This window comes from Malaya genurostris, chromosome 2 (assembly GCF_030247185.1).
Source record: "Malaya genurostris strain Urasoe2022 chromosome 2, Malgen_1.1, whole genome shotgun sequence".
Lineage (NCBI taxonomy): Eukaryota > Metazoa > Arthropoda > Insecta > Diptera > Culicidae > Malaya > Malaya genurostris.
The window spans coordinates 289,819,378-289,838,328 of record NC_080571.1 but is presented as its reverse complement, the minus strand read 5'-3'; the positions used below and the strand labels follow the sequence as shown (position 1 = coordinate 289,838,328).

Genomic DNA, 18,951 nt, shown 5'->3' with positions numbered 1-18,951 from the left:
CCATTTCACTGGACTGATAAACCTTAAAGTCAGTTTTCTCAACAAGGTGAAGTATTTTCAGTAATCGTTACAGTTCCACTTCAGCATCCGTTCGATAATTGAATAGAATAAAGGACAGATGGCAGGGGGAATTGATATCCTTGTTGACGAGATTCATCTTACTGTCGCAATGAATCTGACGTAGAATCTGACGGCTGCAATCGCAAATACGAAGAAACTTTTCATGCACCGTTGCCGGGTCTAGTTGGCAGAGTAGGCTACGGTTTTGCATGCTTTGAAAACTGAAATTTCTGAAAGTTGGTACTGATCTTCCGTCACACAAAATCGGTAGTGATTTTAAGGTAAAATCGACGACACGACGTCTATCGAAACTGTATCGCAAATTTAACTACCCTTCAGTAACTGGAAATGTCAAAACGAAATCGACTGGAAAACTATTGAAACTGGCAACAGAAGTCGATGAATTATTGATTTTGAATAACAATTACCATAACCTTGGTTACTGCATATTAAAGACTTAAAAAATGTAACAAAACGAACTGCCTCGAATGGAAGATCTTTATTTAGCAGTAAGTTGAAAGTTCTCCAGCATCATCACATGCCAGAGCGATGATTTGATTTGACTGTTAGATAGAGGCTTTTGTTGAGGCTGGCTGGAGCTCGAACATACAAAAAATGGCTTTTAAGAACAGCAGAATCAGGTTTCCATATTTCCTCATCTTTTGTATTGAGTACTTTTAACGCGTTGTCGGTATCACGTATCGTTTAAATATGCGTTGAAGCTTGTTAAATAGTTTAACGTAACTAGACTTAAATCTATGACGACTATCTGATACGTAAATGAGTTTTTAAAAGGTGGTGAAGTTTGCAGTCATAAAATCCGTCAGAGCGAGACTTCACTGTCAAACTAGTATATCAGCTTCATTCAACCAGCAAATCAAAGATACTTAAAATGTTGAACTTTACTTTTTATTCCAGTTCAGAATCGTTTTTTATATGAAAGCACGAATACACTAATATACAGAATTCTTATATGTTTCTTTTCTAATGAGTTTTCTAAATAAATCTATTTCATTTGTTAGCCAAATCTTTATATATTCGCCGCTCCGGATTTTTCTTCTCGTTGCCAATCAGCATACATGTTAAAGCGTCTAACTTCGTCATATTTCATAATATCATTTCCCCCAAAAGTTTCAAACATCTGTGTATAGTTTAGACGATAATGTTGAATGAAGGCCGGACGGTTATATTCGTTGGTTGTAAGCTTTTAAATCTATATCTTCAAACGACCACGACAATTCAAGTTGAACGTCGCCAGGGGACTCAGCCGACGACGGATGGCTTGCGTCGACACGTACAGCTTTCAAGACTTCTAGTGATTTCGTTTTTACAAAACCAGAATTTCTTTCTCTGCCTGTCAAAGCATATTTTTGTCTTCAAATTTTGTATTTTGTCTCATAATACCTTCAGAATAATTCTTGATTTTTGATTAAACTGAGAGCTTATGGCACAAACTTAAATCTATAGAAAAGTTTCGAAAACTTCCTGCAATGGTTTGTTTATTTATTATGGAGCTTCTTGGTAACTAGTTCATAGCAACTCAAACAGTGTTGCTGAAGAAATTTTTTTCTATCCGTATCAAGGGGTCGCTATATTTTTGGTAACTGACGGTAAATCGCTCACGAATCATATTTATTCCGAGTTTTCTTCGGAGTGCCTGGTCGTGTCGTCGGTAAAATGATTCTTGATTCATGTAATTCATTCAATCATTGGATAATTCGATCAGCTTTGATCAGCTTGGTGGAGGAAAATCACATATGATCAAGATCAGACATGCGTGCCATTTGATCTACGTCTGAAATCGTTGATCCCCCCTGAAGGGTTTGAAAATGAGTAACAACAGCAATCCTACAGGAATTTATTACTAATTTCGTATCTTTGAAATGTAATTTCAACATATATTCTCGTTTGATGCATCCTGTGTTCGACTTCACAACCAGTTGTTTGACTCGCAATAAAATGAATACTACACACTTGGAAAATTTCGAAAATTCGATAATTTTTACCGAACTTTCAACAGCTGAACCGACGACACGATCAGGCACTCTGAAGAAAAATCGCCATGAAAAATGTCCGTTGATGATTTACCATCAGTTACCAAAAATTGAGTGATCCCTCGTATTTGATAAAAAGAATCTTCTCGAGCTACACTGTTTAGTTGCTACGAACTAGTTGCCAAGGAGGTCCAAAACAAATAAACGAACAGTTTGCTACCGGAACATAACATGGATTTGCTACAGGTAAATAATAAAATGACATCATACTGGAGACAAATCGGTCCTATCACTCTTTCTCTCAGGGCAAAGTCGGTGTCTAATCTCTGGAAATTCATGGAAAATCAATTCGAAGATGACTTCCCTGCTCCCGATGGCTAACACATTTCGGCTTTACTGGCATCGGTGATAATCTGTTCGGATCTGTTTTTCTCGTTGGCTGATTCGCTAGAGTAGAGAGTCGGATTCAGGTTTCTCGTTGCTATTGCTCCTAAAATTTGCCAAATAAATTTAAATGGTCTGGAAGAGATTCGGTAAGGTATTGCTAACTGAATGACGTGGTGAAAAAGTCACTGTTTTTTTCCTAACCAACGAAGAAGCATCCTGGTAAATAAAATGTGGAGCTGAGTTGATCAAGGAAATTTTATTTATTTTAAATTAAGCTATCATTGACTATATGGGGTAGAACATCTTCGTTCACAAAAATCAACACGTTTGATTCGACAACGGTGAAGGTCAGTAAAACATATAAAGAATCCAAAAATATTTAAGTAATTTAAGTACAAAAACAACGAAGCAATTTTATCAAAATTTATGTTCAAATTATGTGTATACATTAAATTAATTAAACACTTTCAATACTGCATAGATTATTTGCAGTTGTGATCCAGAGAACTGCGACTGCTATTCAGACTGTGACAACTGCTTGAATGATCATTAGATGTCCGGTAGATGTTCACTAGTCTACTTCATAACGATATTTGAATGTTCTTCTCCGTCGGACTCAAGTGATTCGAGTTTGACCATAACGAAAATGAATGAACGTCCAGTTTCCTAACAACGCGGTTTCCTGAAAAACAGTTGTTATTGATGAAACTGTCCGAAAAACTCAATTTCATCTACTATTCGGCACTAAAGTAGACTACAATACTTACTTTACATACCTGCAAGGTCAATGTAAATGAGCAATTACGCCCAATTCAAATCGATTGAAAATTTTAGATTATTTTTTATTTTCTATCAAAACAAAATTCTCAACTAAGGTTATGGTAGTTGTTAGTCGAAATCAACAATTTTTTGCCTTTGTTGCCAGTTTGAATAAATTATCAAGCGATTTCGTTTTGACATTACCAGTTACTGAGTGGTAGTTAAATTTGCAATACAGTTTTGATAGTCGTGGCAGGTCGTGTCGTCGGCTGAACGTTCGGTAATCAGTTCGGTAATTAAATTGATTACCGATCGTTCGGTAATTGCTGAACTGTCAAACAACTACCGTAAACTGTAAACCAAATGGATCTAACGGATTGTTCGCTAATATTTTTGACAAGAAACCTATAGAGAAACGTGTCTTTCTCCATAGAAAGGATATAGAATTGTTAAAAACCCCGACTATCGATTGGAGCCCCAAACACCCCAAGAACTCGAAAACAGCTTATTCTAGGAGAAAAGCAAAATTATGTTGTTTAATATGCAGTATTCGATTGATTTACTACAACGTTTTCGTGGACACCATTTCTGTACAAGTTTACGAGTTTCCACGATTTTAAAATTTTTCGAGGTCGTGTCGAAATCCAAAAAGCTACTTCTGGTTTATTGACATTCCTTGCAACCCCCTGCAAGATGGAAATTCTCGGAACAGATATAATTAGTAGGTGCCGGAAAATTATGCTTGGGTCATTTCGAAATCCACGCGGACTATTAATATTCATTCACGGAACGACCGAAATTAGCTCTGCGCCTAATTCGTATTACTGTTTCTGAATTAGTTGATTTCAACAACAAAATTTCCAAAATAACTATGAAATTAGTTAAAACTGAGAATTTATTTTGCTGAAAAAAACTTGCACAAAGAAAACAGAAATGAAATTGGTTTTATTAACAAGTTTTTAGCCAAAAACTCATGAGAAGTGTCAAAGCAAAACAATTCATTAAAAAGCCTAAAAGGACAGTCTTGTTGAAACTGTTTTGATGTTTTTCGCATGTGTTACGATATATCCATATGTAAATTTCTAAACCGATAGGCAAAACTGACGTAAACTCTTAGTGGAATATGCATTTATTCAGAATTTGTGCACATTTGAAACGATTGTGCATAATAATGTTTTTACGTGGAACAGTCGAATGAAGAAATCAGCGATTTAGAAGAAAAATTTTCAAAAAGAAGTTTATGATTCGTTTTTTTCTCCAATACAACATCGTATTTATACCTGCCAATATAGAAAAGACAACCGCGACTGAAATTTTTTCGGTAGTAGTGTGCCATGTAGTGACTAGTATTCATAACGATGTTAACGTTTTTTCGGAAGCCAATTCAACCATTTATTTTGGTTGGAAACAACGTTTTATTTCTCACAATTCAACTAAAAAATTAGTTGAATGGAAATGAAGTGTGCCTTAGCTAAGAAATGACAGCACGTTTAATTGGTGAAATCAAACAAAAAATAGCTATTTCAACAAATATTTTATTATTATTAAGGGAATGAGAATTGAAACATATAAATTAGCAAAAGTAAGATTTTTTTAGTTGTCTCAAAAAATGACTAACTAAAATCAGAAAATTAACTAATTTTTTCGCCAAAAGGCTGATTTCGGTGTTTCCGTGTTGAAAACTTTTAAAATTGGAATACTATTGGAATGGAACGACTCCAAGCATTGTTATCCGATATCTGCTCTTCAAATCCATTGCGAAACCAAACACCAAATAACGTAAACTTTTTTTACGAAGTAAATTCAAAATATCGTAAACTTTTTTTATAAACTAACTCGATTTACGAACCCCCGTTTAGCTCGTAAATGGTGGTTTCGGTGTACTTTGGACATTTGTAAAGCCTTTCAGAATCATCTTGAAAGATGCATTGGGTATCAAGCAGTTCAAATAAAATTTCTAAACCCTCTCAGTTTAATAACGAAGAAGGTATTTTTGATCTTCTTATTCGTCCACCATGATTTGTGGTTTTCAGCCGAGCATAGAATGCGACGAAATCGCCGCAGAATGGCGAAATAATGAGCGTCGGAATCACAGGTGCCAGGTTGAAGATTTACAAGTAAATTTTCCGATTTCTTTTGTAAGGGATTTGAACCTTTTATATACATTCGTCAAATTTACATACTTTTAGAATTGCGTTGGGCTTCTTGTTTGTTTTTTCTCGTCATACTTATAATATTTAACTCTTTCGTTGGAGGAATTCTAGTATGCAGACGTGAAAATTTTACATGCACGAAAAGATAGAAATCAGCGTTTTGGCGAAAAATTTAGTTAATTTTCTGATTTTAGTTAGTTATTTTTTGAGACAACTAAAAAAATTTTACTTTTGCTAATTTAGATTTTTTAATAATAATAATAATAAAATATTTGTTGAATTGGCTATTTTTTTAGTTGATTTCACCAATTAAACGTGCTGTCATTTCTTAGCTCATGCACACTTCATTTCCATTCAAATAATTTTTTTAGTTGAATTTGAGAAATAGAATGTTTTTTTCAACCAACATAAATGGTTGAATTGGCTTCTGCAATTTACAGCTATATGGCGCACTGTCACCGAAAAAACGTTAACACCGTAATGACTACTAGCCACTAGATGGCACACTACTACCGAAAAAATTTCAGTCGCAGTTGTCTTTTCTATATTGGCAGGTTGTTAAATAAGATGTTGTATTGGAGAAAAAGACATAAACAAAACATAAACTTCTTTTTGAAAATTTTTCTTCTAAATCGCTGTTTTCTTCATTTGACTTCACGAAATGGACTCTCTCACTGAAAACTTTGAGTACTCGGAGAACAAAAACCGAATGCAAGTAGTTCACTAGACGGCGTAGCCCGGAAGGTTGGAAGATACAAAAAACATCACTTGACATATACAATTAGAGTGCAACATTCGAAATTCACATCACTGTTCCGCGCACAATTGCTTCAAATTCGCACAAATTCTGGATAAATACACTTTCCACTGAAAGTTTACGTCATTTTTACATATCGGCTTAGAAATTTATATATGGACATATCGTAACACATGCGAAAAACATCTAAACAATTTGCAAGCAGTTTCAACAAGGCTGTCCTTTTTAGCTTTTTAATGGATTGTTTTGCTTTGACACTTCTCATGAGTTTTTGGCTAATAAACATGTTAATAAAACCCATTTTAATTTTTGTTTTCTTTGTGCTGTCCTTCAGTAATGATGGTGATAGATAAATAGAAACGAATTTTCTTATTTTAATAACAAAATTAGTTGTCAATGAGAATTTCGTGTTGGATTGAAATATTGCTAGTTTGTGTCCAGGATATTCGAACTAAACTAGTTACTTGGATAACTGTGGAAAATCTAGAGCTAATACATGCAAAATGCAGGGACCTCGCGGCACCGGCTGCTCGGCCATCCATGGAAGTTGACCATCAATGTTAACTTCCCTCTCTGAGCAGCCTAGATAGCCGTGTAGTGTCGGTAGCGGTTTCCCAACTGGCTAAGAATAACGCTACGGTCCACCTGTACCGGTGGTATAAGTCCACCAAACAGGTAAGCCGTGTGGCATCCGGCGGAATTATTTTTTACCAAGAATTGATCCACTGGTTTCCTGTTCCATGTCGTAAAAAGCCACAAAAATAGGAACTCCTAAGTCAAGGTGTATTTCCGTGCCGATGGCTGAATGGCTGCAGGAGGTTAAACATTGCAGTCGTGAACGGAATATCTTGGGTTTTTCCTCAAGGTGGTGTACTATCCCCACTTTTATGGAACCTAGTCGCTGATGGTTTGTTAAGGAAACTTAATAACCTTGGATTTCCGACTTATGGTTTTGCCGACGATTATCATATATTGATGACCGGTATAAGCATTAACACTCTCTTTGATTTAATGCAGCAAGCCCTGCGATCTGTTGAACAATGGTGTTGTCAGGTTGGATTATCTGTAAATCCGGGCAAAACATCAATGGTGCATTTCACTCATCGTAGGATAATTACAGGAGCTTGTCCGTTATAGTTCTTCGGTTCAGAGGTCACTGTGGTCGATCAAGTTAAATACGTCGGGGTTATTCTTGACTCAGAACTGAATTGGTCTGCTCACATTGACTTCAGGATTAAGAGAGCTTGCATGGCTTTCGGCCAATGCAGACGAGCTTTTGGAAAATCATGGGGACTCAAACCCAGATATATTCATTGGATCTACACAACTATTGTTAGACCAATTTTAGCATATGGATGTCTTGTATGGTGGCAGAAAGGAGAAGTCGCGACAGTTCAGTCAAAGCTAAATCATCTCCAAAGGATGGTCCTAATGGCGATGACAGGAGCATTCACGACAACTCCTAATGCTGCTCTAGAGGCGCTACTGTGTATTAATCCACTACATGTGTTCCTAAAACAAGAAGCATTATCTTGTGTATACCGTCTTAGGGTTACAGGGCTTTGGAACAGTAACCCATTAGATTATGCTACCAGCCACACTCGCTTGTAATCTCAAATGGTTACGTGGGATAAGTATTTACTCGCTCCTAGTGACCTAACTCTCACATGCAGTTTTCCTTTTAAAACATTCAATGTGAGCTATCCTCTTCGTTAGGAATGGTTGTCTGGTTGTCTGGAACAACAACTTGATGAACACATAGTTTGTTTTACGGACGGTTCTCTGTTGAATGATCGTGCTGATGCTGATGTCTACTGTCGTGAAATGAGGCTGGAGCAGTCTCATTCACTTGGTAGATACTGTACTGTGTTCTAAGCAGAAATCTACGTAATTCTGTGTGGAGTACAATCGGCACTTCAGTAGAGGATCTGTGGTAAACGTATTTATTTTTGTTCCGACAGTCAGGCAGCCTTAAAAGCACTCAGTTCGAATGACTCACGGTCGAATCAAGTGATCGCATGTCGAACTCAAATTGAAGACCTCAGCATTTCAAATGCTGTTTACTTCTTATGGGTACCCGGCCATTCTGGTATTACTGGAAATGAATGGGCTGATGAGTTGGCTAGAGCTGGTGCAACGAATGATTTCGTTGGTCCTGAACCAGCTTTACCACTTTCAACTAGTTGGATAACGCACAAGATACGTTCTTGGGCTGCATCCAAACATGCCAGCTACTGACGCAGCTTGCTCAGACAAAAGCATTTCTACCAGATTTCAATCTGAAAATGTCAAAGTGTCTACTGCATTTTTCCAAGCATCATAGAAGTATTCTGGTCAGAGCTCTGACTGGACATAGCAAACTCAATTATCACATGGCTACTATTCAACGTGCTGAGTATTATTCGTGTGATTTGTGTAAATGCGATTATGGTACTTCATATCATCTGATGTGTAACTGTCCCGCATTGACGCAGCTACGTATCCGGGTTTTTGGTTCTCCATACATGGTTGAGTCTGTGTATGCGGAGCTAAAATTGAAGGATATTCTCGTTTCTCACCCAATGTGGTAAGGAGCTATAGTCAGAAGGGTTCATCGTTCTTCCTGGAGTGAATGAATCCCTTTTGTATTCACCTTAAATAGGGTTTAGCAGATTGTTTGGCATCCTTTGGGGGTACCGAATTTACTTCTGCTCGTACATACTGCGAGTCGTTCTGCATTCTTCCGAGAGTGCAGAATGGTGTCGCTTTTGTAAGATCTCTAAATCCTCTCGGGGGTTGGAGGTTTTATTAACAGCAGACTGTTCGGGACCTCGTAGAGGTTCAGAATTTCCTTCTGCTTCCACTAAATGTGATCCTCAGCAGATTGTTCAGCATCCCTTAGGGGTGCAGAATTTACTTCTGCTTTTATGTGTTTTTGTGTCGTCAATTTTTCCCATCCTCCTAGTCCAACCCTTACCATTTCCTTTCAATCCTTCCCTCTTATATATCGGGAAAATGATGCTAAAAACAAATTGATGGCAAGGCACAAATCTCCAAATATCAAGGGGAACGTGCCATTTGAGCCAATTTGTTCTGATTCCTGATTCCTGATTGTGTCCAGGATATTCGCCAACTAAACACATCCTCTAAAAATAAGAGTTTTTTTCAGTAAAGTAAATTCTCAATTTTAACTAATTTTATAGTTATTTTGGAAATTTGGTTGTTAAAATCAACTTATTCAAAAACAGTAACACGAATTAGGCGCAGAGCTAATTTCGGTCGTTCCGTGTGGCATCTCTGTCTCAGGAGTTGGACAGTTGGTTTAAGGGAAAATTCACAATCTTGGGAAAACAGCCATTGCTGTAAAAGTATTTTTTTTCGCTGTCGTTAAGATGTGTTTTTCTTGATATTTCATCTAGCAGAAGCAGAGAAAACTGCTTTTGTGTTTTTCAGCAAATGGCTGTTTTTCTAAGATTGTAAGTAGAACCTTAACAACTTCGCTGTCTGTGGTACTGAAGTTTGCAGTATTTTTATATCTAGTAAAAGTAATTACATATTTAAAAGGTAATATTCTCTAGCGACAAAAATTATTTGTTTGTTCACTAAAAGCATCAACAAGTATGTATCTGTCAAAGACAACTGAATTTTTAGAATAGACGAGTTACATTTTTTTTATTGTAGTCTATTTTTATAGTTAATATTGATAATGTTTGGAATGAAGCACAAGGTTTTGAAGACAAAGACTTCGATTAATACAAAGTATCGTTGTATAATTATTCTCGTTGCATTGTCATTTAACGATCAATAAAACAAAATATTTTTCCGGTTTATGATCACGAAGGGGTTGAATCGATGTGGATGACAATTTCGCTATCTTTGCAACATTTTGTCGCTATCTTGTCGCATCGCAATTTTTGTTAACTGCCAGTGAAAATTACAATAAGACTTTCATGATAAATTTCAATATGAGACCCGGAAGGAACGAAAGAAGCTCAGTACGGAGTACTTTGAAATCGAATTGGAAATCGAAAATTGGTTTAACGGAAGTTGAGTCCATTCTTAGCCTTAAGCATACTGTTTTTTCCGGAAGGGATCCTGACAAGAATATTATCCAACTAGGCCTAATCAGTCTCGAAATAGCCTAGTTTGAATTAGTCTTGGGGGCTGCCCATAAAAGACGTCACGCCGCAAGGGGGAGGGGGGTGTTTCACAAAACGTGACCTTTTGTGACAGGGGGAAGGGGGGAGGGTTGTTGGATTGTGACGTCCAATATTTTCAATGAGCGCATTTTTGAAATACCTAATTATATTACTGCTTTGCCATATTTCCTGAAAAATCTCCATAATAAACGTTTACATTCGTATAGGAAAACGTGTATTTGTTGATGCAAGAGGAAATCATTTCTGTTGTGATCAGCAAAAGTGCACTGAGGAGTGTGTAAATTAGCGAAATTAATAAATTTTGCCTAATATGAGTAAAAATAAGATGCCTTCAAACGGTTTAACTTAAGTTATGCACTGACAATTTTAGTCAATGTATATAAGTTTGAGTGCACCGATCGCTTGGAATTATGGATTTTTTAACTTTCGGAAATCTTATGATAGGTAGTAAGCAGATGTGGAATATAAACCACACAAAGAATGAAAGAATTTGAAAAAGTTCAGTCGGTGTTGAACAGTCGTTCGCACCGCACGCGTATAGCTCTTGGCTCCTGGAATTTTTTTTCTGGCTACCTAGAGTTTCATTGATTCAAGGCTTCAGTCTTTTTCAAGGCTACCTGAATCACTAACTAAGTGATACAAAGAGTGATATTAGAGTGACTAAGTGATACAAAGAGTGATATTAGAGTGACTAAGAAATTAATCAGCCTTTTTTAAGGCTAGCTAGGAGTCTAATCGAAGACTAATTTAGCCTAGTTAATTTAATTTAAAATTTCATTAATTTCAAAAATGCCTGCGTCCAACCGGAAAGGCAACAAGCCTAAGGCTAAAAATAATTCAATACGGAATAAATCACAATCCGTTATTCAACATTTTTCTAATAACATTCACGATCTTATAGAATCTGAATGTAAAAATAAAAGACAACGGACGGATTTCCCTTCCGTTGATCCTATGCCGTCTAACAATATTTACGAGATTCTTCCTGAATCCGATTGTAGCGACATAGAAGAAAATTCTTCAAAAATTCCCAAAATGGACGCTTGTCGTTCTGGGAAGAAACATCAATCTATGCCACCAGTGACGGTGATGATTTCCGACTTCAAAGCATTCCGTACTGAGCTTTCTACTTTTCTCCCGGAAGTAAAAGTCTCATTTCAAATCGGACGAAGAGGAGAATGTCGAGTCTTGGTGGATGGATTGGAAGATTACGAAAGTCTTATTCGATATTTGTCCGAAAAACTTCATAAATTTTATTCATATGATATAAAATCAGACAGACCCTTCAAGGCTGTCTTGAAAGGATTATCAAATGATCAAAGTATTGATGAAATTAAAAATGAACTAAAAGAATTGCTTGGTTTTGCCCCTTCCCAAGTAATACTTATGAAAAAAAGAGCGAATGGTACTTCTAAACCACGCTCTGGAATTTCCCATGAACTTTACCTAATACACTTCAATCGAAGTGATGTAAACAATTTGAAAACTTTAGAAAAAGTACGTTTCATTTCCCACATTAAAATTCATTGGGAACATTATAAACGGCATAATCGTATTGCAAACTTAACGCAATGTCGTCGTTGCCAAGGCTTCGGTCATGGAACCAAAAATTGTCATATGGATATACGGTGTTTGAATTGTGGTAAATCGCATTCGAAAGACGCTTGTCCAATGAATGAAACCACTGATAAATTTTCATGTTCAAATTGCAATGGAAATCATAAATCCAATTATTTGAAATGTCCTGTCAGGGAAAAAATTTTAAACGCTCGTTCGCTTAGACAACAAGTCAAATCAACGACCTTAAATTTACAGAACATACCTGAAAATTCTTCTAAGGCACCTGCCAATTCGTCTTCTAACGAAAACAATTTATTGACAGGTAGATCGACCTCGTCATCATCTTCTTCTAATGTCAGTTATGCTGGTATATTAGGTAGAAATCTATCTCCTATTTCTTCTAATGTAAATAATCAAAACACAGGACCGCCTTGCAGTTCTTCTTCTAACGAAAACAATTTATTAATAGGTAGACCGGCCAAATCATCTTCTTCTAATGGCAGTCTACCTATAAATATTCCTTCAATGCCATTCGCTTCTTTAAATGAAGTCGATTTAGGCGATATAACTGAAAATAAAATGATCTACCTACAAGATCAACTTTTTCAAATGATCATCCAAATGAATTCGACTTCATCACTTTTTGAAGCATTTCAAATCGGATGGAAATTTGCAAATAATATTATAATGAATTTAAAATTTAACAGTGATGTTAAATAATTATTTGAATATTTTAAATTGGAATGCTCGATCTTTGAAATCGAGTGAAGATGAATTTTATAATTTTCTCAAAGTTCACAAAATTCATATTGCCATTGTGACAGAAACTTTTCTTAAACCAAATGTAAAATTGAAAAGTAATCCACATTATGTGGTTCATCGATTTGACAGGTTTACTGGAATTGGTGGTGGAGTTGCCATTTTTGTCCAACGGCAAATTAAACATCGAATTTTACCTTCTTTCAATACTAAAGTTATTGAAAGCTTGGGAATCGAAGTTGAAACCATTCATGGAATTTATTTCATCGCTGGAGCATATTTGCCATTCCAATGCACCGGCGAACAATTAAATTTCTTTAAAGGCGATTTGCAAAAACTTACAAGATATCGATCGAAATTTTTCGTAATAGGGGACTTAAATGCTAAGCATGTCCAGTGGAATTGTAGGCAAAATAACAGTAATGGTAAAATACTTCATAATCAACTCTCAGCTGGTTACTTTACAGTTCTTCATCCCAGTAATCCTACTTGTTTCTCTTCCGTGAAAAACCCGTCTACAATTGATCTGGTTCTAACAGATCAAAGTCACATTTGTAGTGAACCGATTACTCATGCTGATTTTGACTCAGATCATCTTCCTGTAACATTCAGACTTTCCAACGAAGCTATAATTAATCCAATTAGTTCTATTTTCAACTATCATAGAGCAAATTGGTTGGATTACAGATCTCACATTGAAAATCATGTGGATCATGAAACTATTTTAGAAAATTCTGCGGATATCGACACAGCAATTGATAATTTGAATCATTATATTATCGAAGCTAGAAATCTTTCAGTTCCCAAAGCTCAAACTAAATTAAATTCTCCTATCATCGATGACAATCTTCAACTGCTCATTCGGTTGAAGAATGTTCGTCGACGACAATATCAACGTTCTCGTGATCCTGCTATGAAAAACATAGTTAAGGATTTACAAAAAGAAATTAAACATAGATTTACTCTTTTGCGAAATGAAAATTTCGCTAAAGAAGTTGAACAAATTAAACCATATTCTAAACCTTTCTGGAAACTTTCTAAGGTTCTTAAGAAACCTCAGAAACCTATTCCTGCTCTCAAGGAAGGAAATCAAATACTTCTTACAAATGGCGAAAAAGCTCAAAAACTTGCTCAGCAGTTCGAGAGTGTCCACAATTTTAATTTGAACGTTGTGAGTCCTATTGAAAATGAAGTCTCACTGAAATATGATCATATTTCAACCCAAGTGTTATCACACGATGACATTATTGAGACGAATTTTGATGAAATTAAATCAATTATTAGAAAACTTAAAAACATGAAGGCTCCTGGTCAAGGGTGGCAAAAACTCGCTCATAAGATTTGATTTTTTCTATTCATCAGCTCACCACATGATTTACGATGCAATCCGAAAAATGATGGTAAAGATGGAAATCATCGCGAATCTAAACAAACACACTCACCTATACAGAGCACCGCTGACATCAAACTATGATGGTATTGATGGTTCTCAGTTTTGATTTCATAGCATTTAACTCTCATTCCTAGTTTTAAAAAGTGAGTACTGAGTTTGGCATCACCGTGCCGAGCTACACCGGTGAGTGTATGCTTAAACCACAGAGTTGCCAACACAACCCAGATTTTCGGTTTTGTTTTTGCTGGTACTCAAATCGAACACGAGCATTAATGTACGAAAACAAATGTCGAACCGTAGTATGATGTAAACCATAAACGATTGAATTTCATGTCTCGAGCTAAACACAACTTTATACTGAACCGAATGTGTTTTCCAGCATACGAGAACAAAATTGAAATGGCATCGATTCGAACATTGGCCGCCCATGGCAACTCTGGTGGGTGGGGAATACAAGCGAGACAGTGTCATAAGAATCTGATTCAATGTGTTGATGTACAAACACATCAAATCACAACTCACAAATCGTCTCTCAGTGGGTTCTAATATTTGATGTGCACTCAGCGCTCATCTGCTGATTGCTTGACACTACGATGTTGAGACGATGTTTTCTCTAAACAAATGGTTACCCAGTTACTCAACTCGTTCAGCGATGCTTTTGAAACCGATTTGCAGGTGAGCTGAACTCGGTGATGATGAAGTACTGAGTTGATTATTGTCAGCCCTGCTCCTGGTAATGATGGAATTTTTAATATTCTTATTAAAAATCTTCCCGATGTTGCCTTGAGACTCCTGGTTAAAATGTTCAACAAGTGTTTTTCATTAGCTTACTTCCCAAAAAGATGGAAAAACGCTAAAGTAATTCCTATCCTAAAACCTGATAAAAACCCAGCAGAAACATCAAGTTATCGCCCAATTAGCTTACTTTCTTCTATCAGTAAACTTTTTGAAAAAATTATCTTGTTAAGAATGATGACTCATATAAATGAGAATTCAATTTTTTTACCAGAGCAGTTTGGATTTCGTCATGAACATTCAACTACTCATCAACTTGTCAGAGTAACGAACATGATAAAATCAAATAAATCTTCTGGGTTATCCACTGGAGTTGCTCTTCTAGACATAGAAAAAGCATTCGACAGTGTTTGGCACAAAGGTTTAATAGCAAAAATGTCTGATTTCCAGTTTCCTATTTATTTGATCAAAATGGTTCAAAATTATTTAACTGATCGTACTCTTCAGGTTAGCTATCAGAATTGTAAATCTGAATTGCTACCCGTACGAGCCGGTGTTCCACAGGGTTCGAGTGTAGCTCCAATCTTGTATAATATTTTCACTTCTGATCTTCCAAATCTACCCGTTGGTTGTCAGAAATCGCTATTCTGTGACGACACAAGTCTGTTAGCCACAGGTAGAAATCTAAGAGTGATCTGCAGTCGCCTACAAAGAAGTTTAAATATTTTCAGTGATTATCTGTCAAAATGGAAAATTAAACCAAATGCAGCAAAAACGCAATTAATTATCTTTCCTCACAAGCCAAGAGCTTCTTTTCTTAAACCAAACAATAATCACATTCTCAAATTGAATGGCTTGGAATTGACATGGTCTGATCAAGCTAAATACTTAGGTTTAACGTATGACAAAAAACTCACTTTCAAGGATCACATTGAAGGAATCCAGGCAAAGTGTAATAAATATATTAAATGTTTATATCCTCTTATAAACAGAAATTCTAAGCTCTGTCTAAAAAACAAATTGTTAATTTATAAACAAATTTTCAGACCAGCCATGCTTTATGCGGTACCAATTTGGTCAAGCTGTTGTTCCACCAGGAAGAAAACGCTTCAAAGGATTCAGAATAAAATTCTGAAAATGATTCTGAAGCGTCCTCCCTGGTTTAGTACAAATGAGTTACACAGACTCACAAATATAGAACCATTAGATGTAATGTCACATAATATTATAAGCAAATTCCGACAAAAATCGATGCAATCTTCAATTGAATCGATTCGCTCTCTGTATTAGTTAGTAAGTTAGTATATAAGTTCCTTTTCCCCATTACACAATACAAGTAGGTTTAGAATTTTCCCTACACAAAAATCTCAGAATTGCGGAAGCAAATGATGTCTTCATGGTAATAACCAAATCATATATATATATATATATATATATATATATATATATATATATATATATATATATATATATATATATATATATATATATATATATATATATATATATATATATATATATATATATATATATATATATATATATATATATATATATATATATATATATATATAACAGGGCTGAAAAGTCACCACTTGTGGCTGAACACCCAATTTAAATCTTAATAATTTAATTTTAACTCATATTCCAATAAATAGTTATTTAAAAAAAAAAAAAAAAAAAAAAAATTTGAAAAAGTTTCTTTGGTCGGTCGGATCGAAAATTCATGCTTTTTGATGTATTTAAGATTCAAAGCAAGAGCACAGCATTTATAGAAGACGAATTTTCAGTAATTTGATTTTCTAGCTTTGAGAATAGTATATCATAAGAATTTCTCTTATCTTATTCTGATGCAGTATATTCAATTGTATTCCATTTGAAAAAGGAACCACTGGATCAATTGTACTTAATGAAATTGGTATGCCTCGTCAATAACGAAATAAGATATAATAACAAATCTTAATGCTAAATAGATTTCGTCCACCCATCTGACACCGGTATGTGAGCATCAGCCATTTGAAAGTGTACCGATTACGTTGAGCCCCTAGCGATGTTTTGATACTCATCGCGACTCTCAAATTGTGAAAATTATCTCCACTTGATGTCCCAAAACACTGTCCGCTGTATTTTAGATAAACCGACAAGTTATTGTGAGAGAGTCGACCCAAAATTCACTAATTTGCGTGCACTGAACAAGGTAAACGCGTAAAACAAATGTATTACTGTTTGTTTGTTTACGTTGCAATCAGCTGATTTTGAAATTCCGTTTTTGATCTCATCAAGATGGCGTCGTTACAGGGGGCCGATTTTGTCTAATCTATCAAGAAAATTCCTTCGATCTAATATCAAGAAAATATGGAGTATTGCTATGACATTGTTATTATTATTATTTTGATTTTCGTTCACTATTTACATCTACCCGGGAGGAGTGCAAGTTTTGCTAGGGCAATTCAAACGCAGCGCTTGCTGTGTGCTCAAACCCTGTGTTCCTGTTACTTCCATAAATCGACGTGAACATTTCATATGGACACATAAACCAATGAGAGATTTTATTTGTTTACTTTCTCTTCTGTTAATAACACCTAAATTTTCACGTTCACTTACCAATTTTTCTTATATTTAGAATTAAAGAAAATATCTCCAGCTTTGTAATAGTATCATACATGTAACGAACAATTGCGTAATAACGCAGATATAATCGAAAGAGAAAGTAAACAAAGAGAATTTGTCAATTGTTTTAAGGCCCTTTTGAAATGTTCACGTCGAAATGTCAATGTCAATGTCAATGTTATGTCAAAAAGCGTTTTATTGAGTTTAATCAAAATAGTGCATCATCATAAACATCATCATCAGCATCAACCAGCTGGAAGTAAAACAAAGTCTTTTGTCGCTCTAATCACTATGTGGTGTGAAATGTTTTTCTAAACTGATTTTGCATGGAGCATTGCTATTGCGTAGAGAATGCTGTCAAATTAACAATATCAGTGTGAATACGATCCAAACTTATTATTTTCATGAAATTTTCATCTAGTATTTATTTCTCTTAATCTAGTATTCATTTTATTGCGAATGAAACAACGGTTGCGAAATCGAACAAGGGATGCATCGAACGAGAATATATGATAAAACTACGCAAACCGTAACGTAACGAAACCGGTATTTTCCCCAACTCTGTTGATAAGGAGTGTTAAACGAGCATTGACCAAGGATACAAAATTGACAAAGTTCCATGATTTTGAAAAAGTCTCATTGACACGCGTTTTCCTTAGTTATAAATTCCTGTAGGATTGCTGTTATTACTAATTCTCACACCTCTCAGCGGGGGATCAACGATTTCAGACGTAGATCATGTCATGTCTTATCTTGATCATATGTGATTTTCTTCCACCAGGTTCAAAGCTGATCGAATCATCTAATGATTGAACTTACATAAATCAAGAATTATTAGCTCAAAATCACTACCGATTTGGTGTGACGGAAGATACGTACCGATTTTGATCGATGTGATTTAAAGATCACTAATCACCGATCAGAAGTGATCTTTGATGAGATTATTATTTTGAATTTTCTCAATCCTGTATGCTACACTAATAATATAATAATATATCTGTGTACCCCTAGGTGGATTAAAACAGATGATTTAAATATTTCATCAATTCCAATCAAATACTTTTGTTAAATTATATAATTAATATTAATAAAATAATTTCGATGGTTTTGTAGTTATAGAGATATTTTTTAATGTAATGGCAGCATGTAATAAATCGATTTTTCCCTCATATTTGTATCGTTTGTCATACATATTGAGTATGTATTGAGATGAATTTTATTTATTTTGAATTCGTGACATGTGACATAGGAGGGGTGGGGGGTCTTTGCTGCTGTGACAATTTGTGTCAAAGGGGGGGGGGGGGGATGGGGAGTGAAAAATTGCCAGAAAAAGCGTGACGTCTTTAATGGACAGCCCCTTGAGAAAGACTGATTTTCAGGTAACCTTGAAAAAGACTGATTAGTTGGGAATATTATTATATTGTTGAATATTTAATCTTAAAACAGGCTGAGTAATTATTAGTCTTGAAAAAGCCATTGCATGCCTAGTATTACGATAGTATTGACAGTAAGAATATTTTCAGGTGAAGGATCGAACATACGAAGGCTAGCTTGTAGAATTAGTGCCGTACGCATGAAACCACTAATTTAGAGTACACACAAAATCAAAATAGCCCGAGTTGACGGTTCAATGCATAGGGCACTG

General features: G+C 35.5%; 1 protein-coding gene across 2 annotated transcripts in view; it reads left to right on the top strand.

Annotated features, from left to right (window-relative positions):
• Positions 1 to 18,951, top strand: part of LOC131430523 (uncharacterized) — a 261,423-nt gene that overhangs the window by 193,565 nt on the left and 48,907 nt on the right. The gene's annotated exons all lie outside the window — the stretch shown is intronic.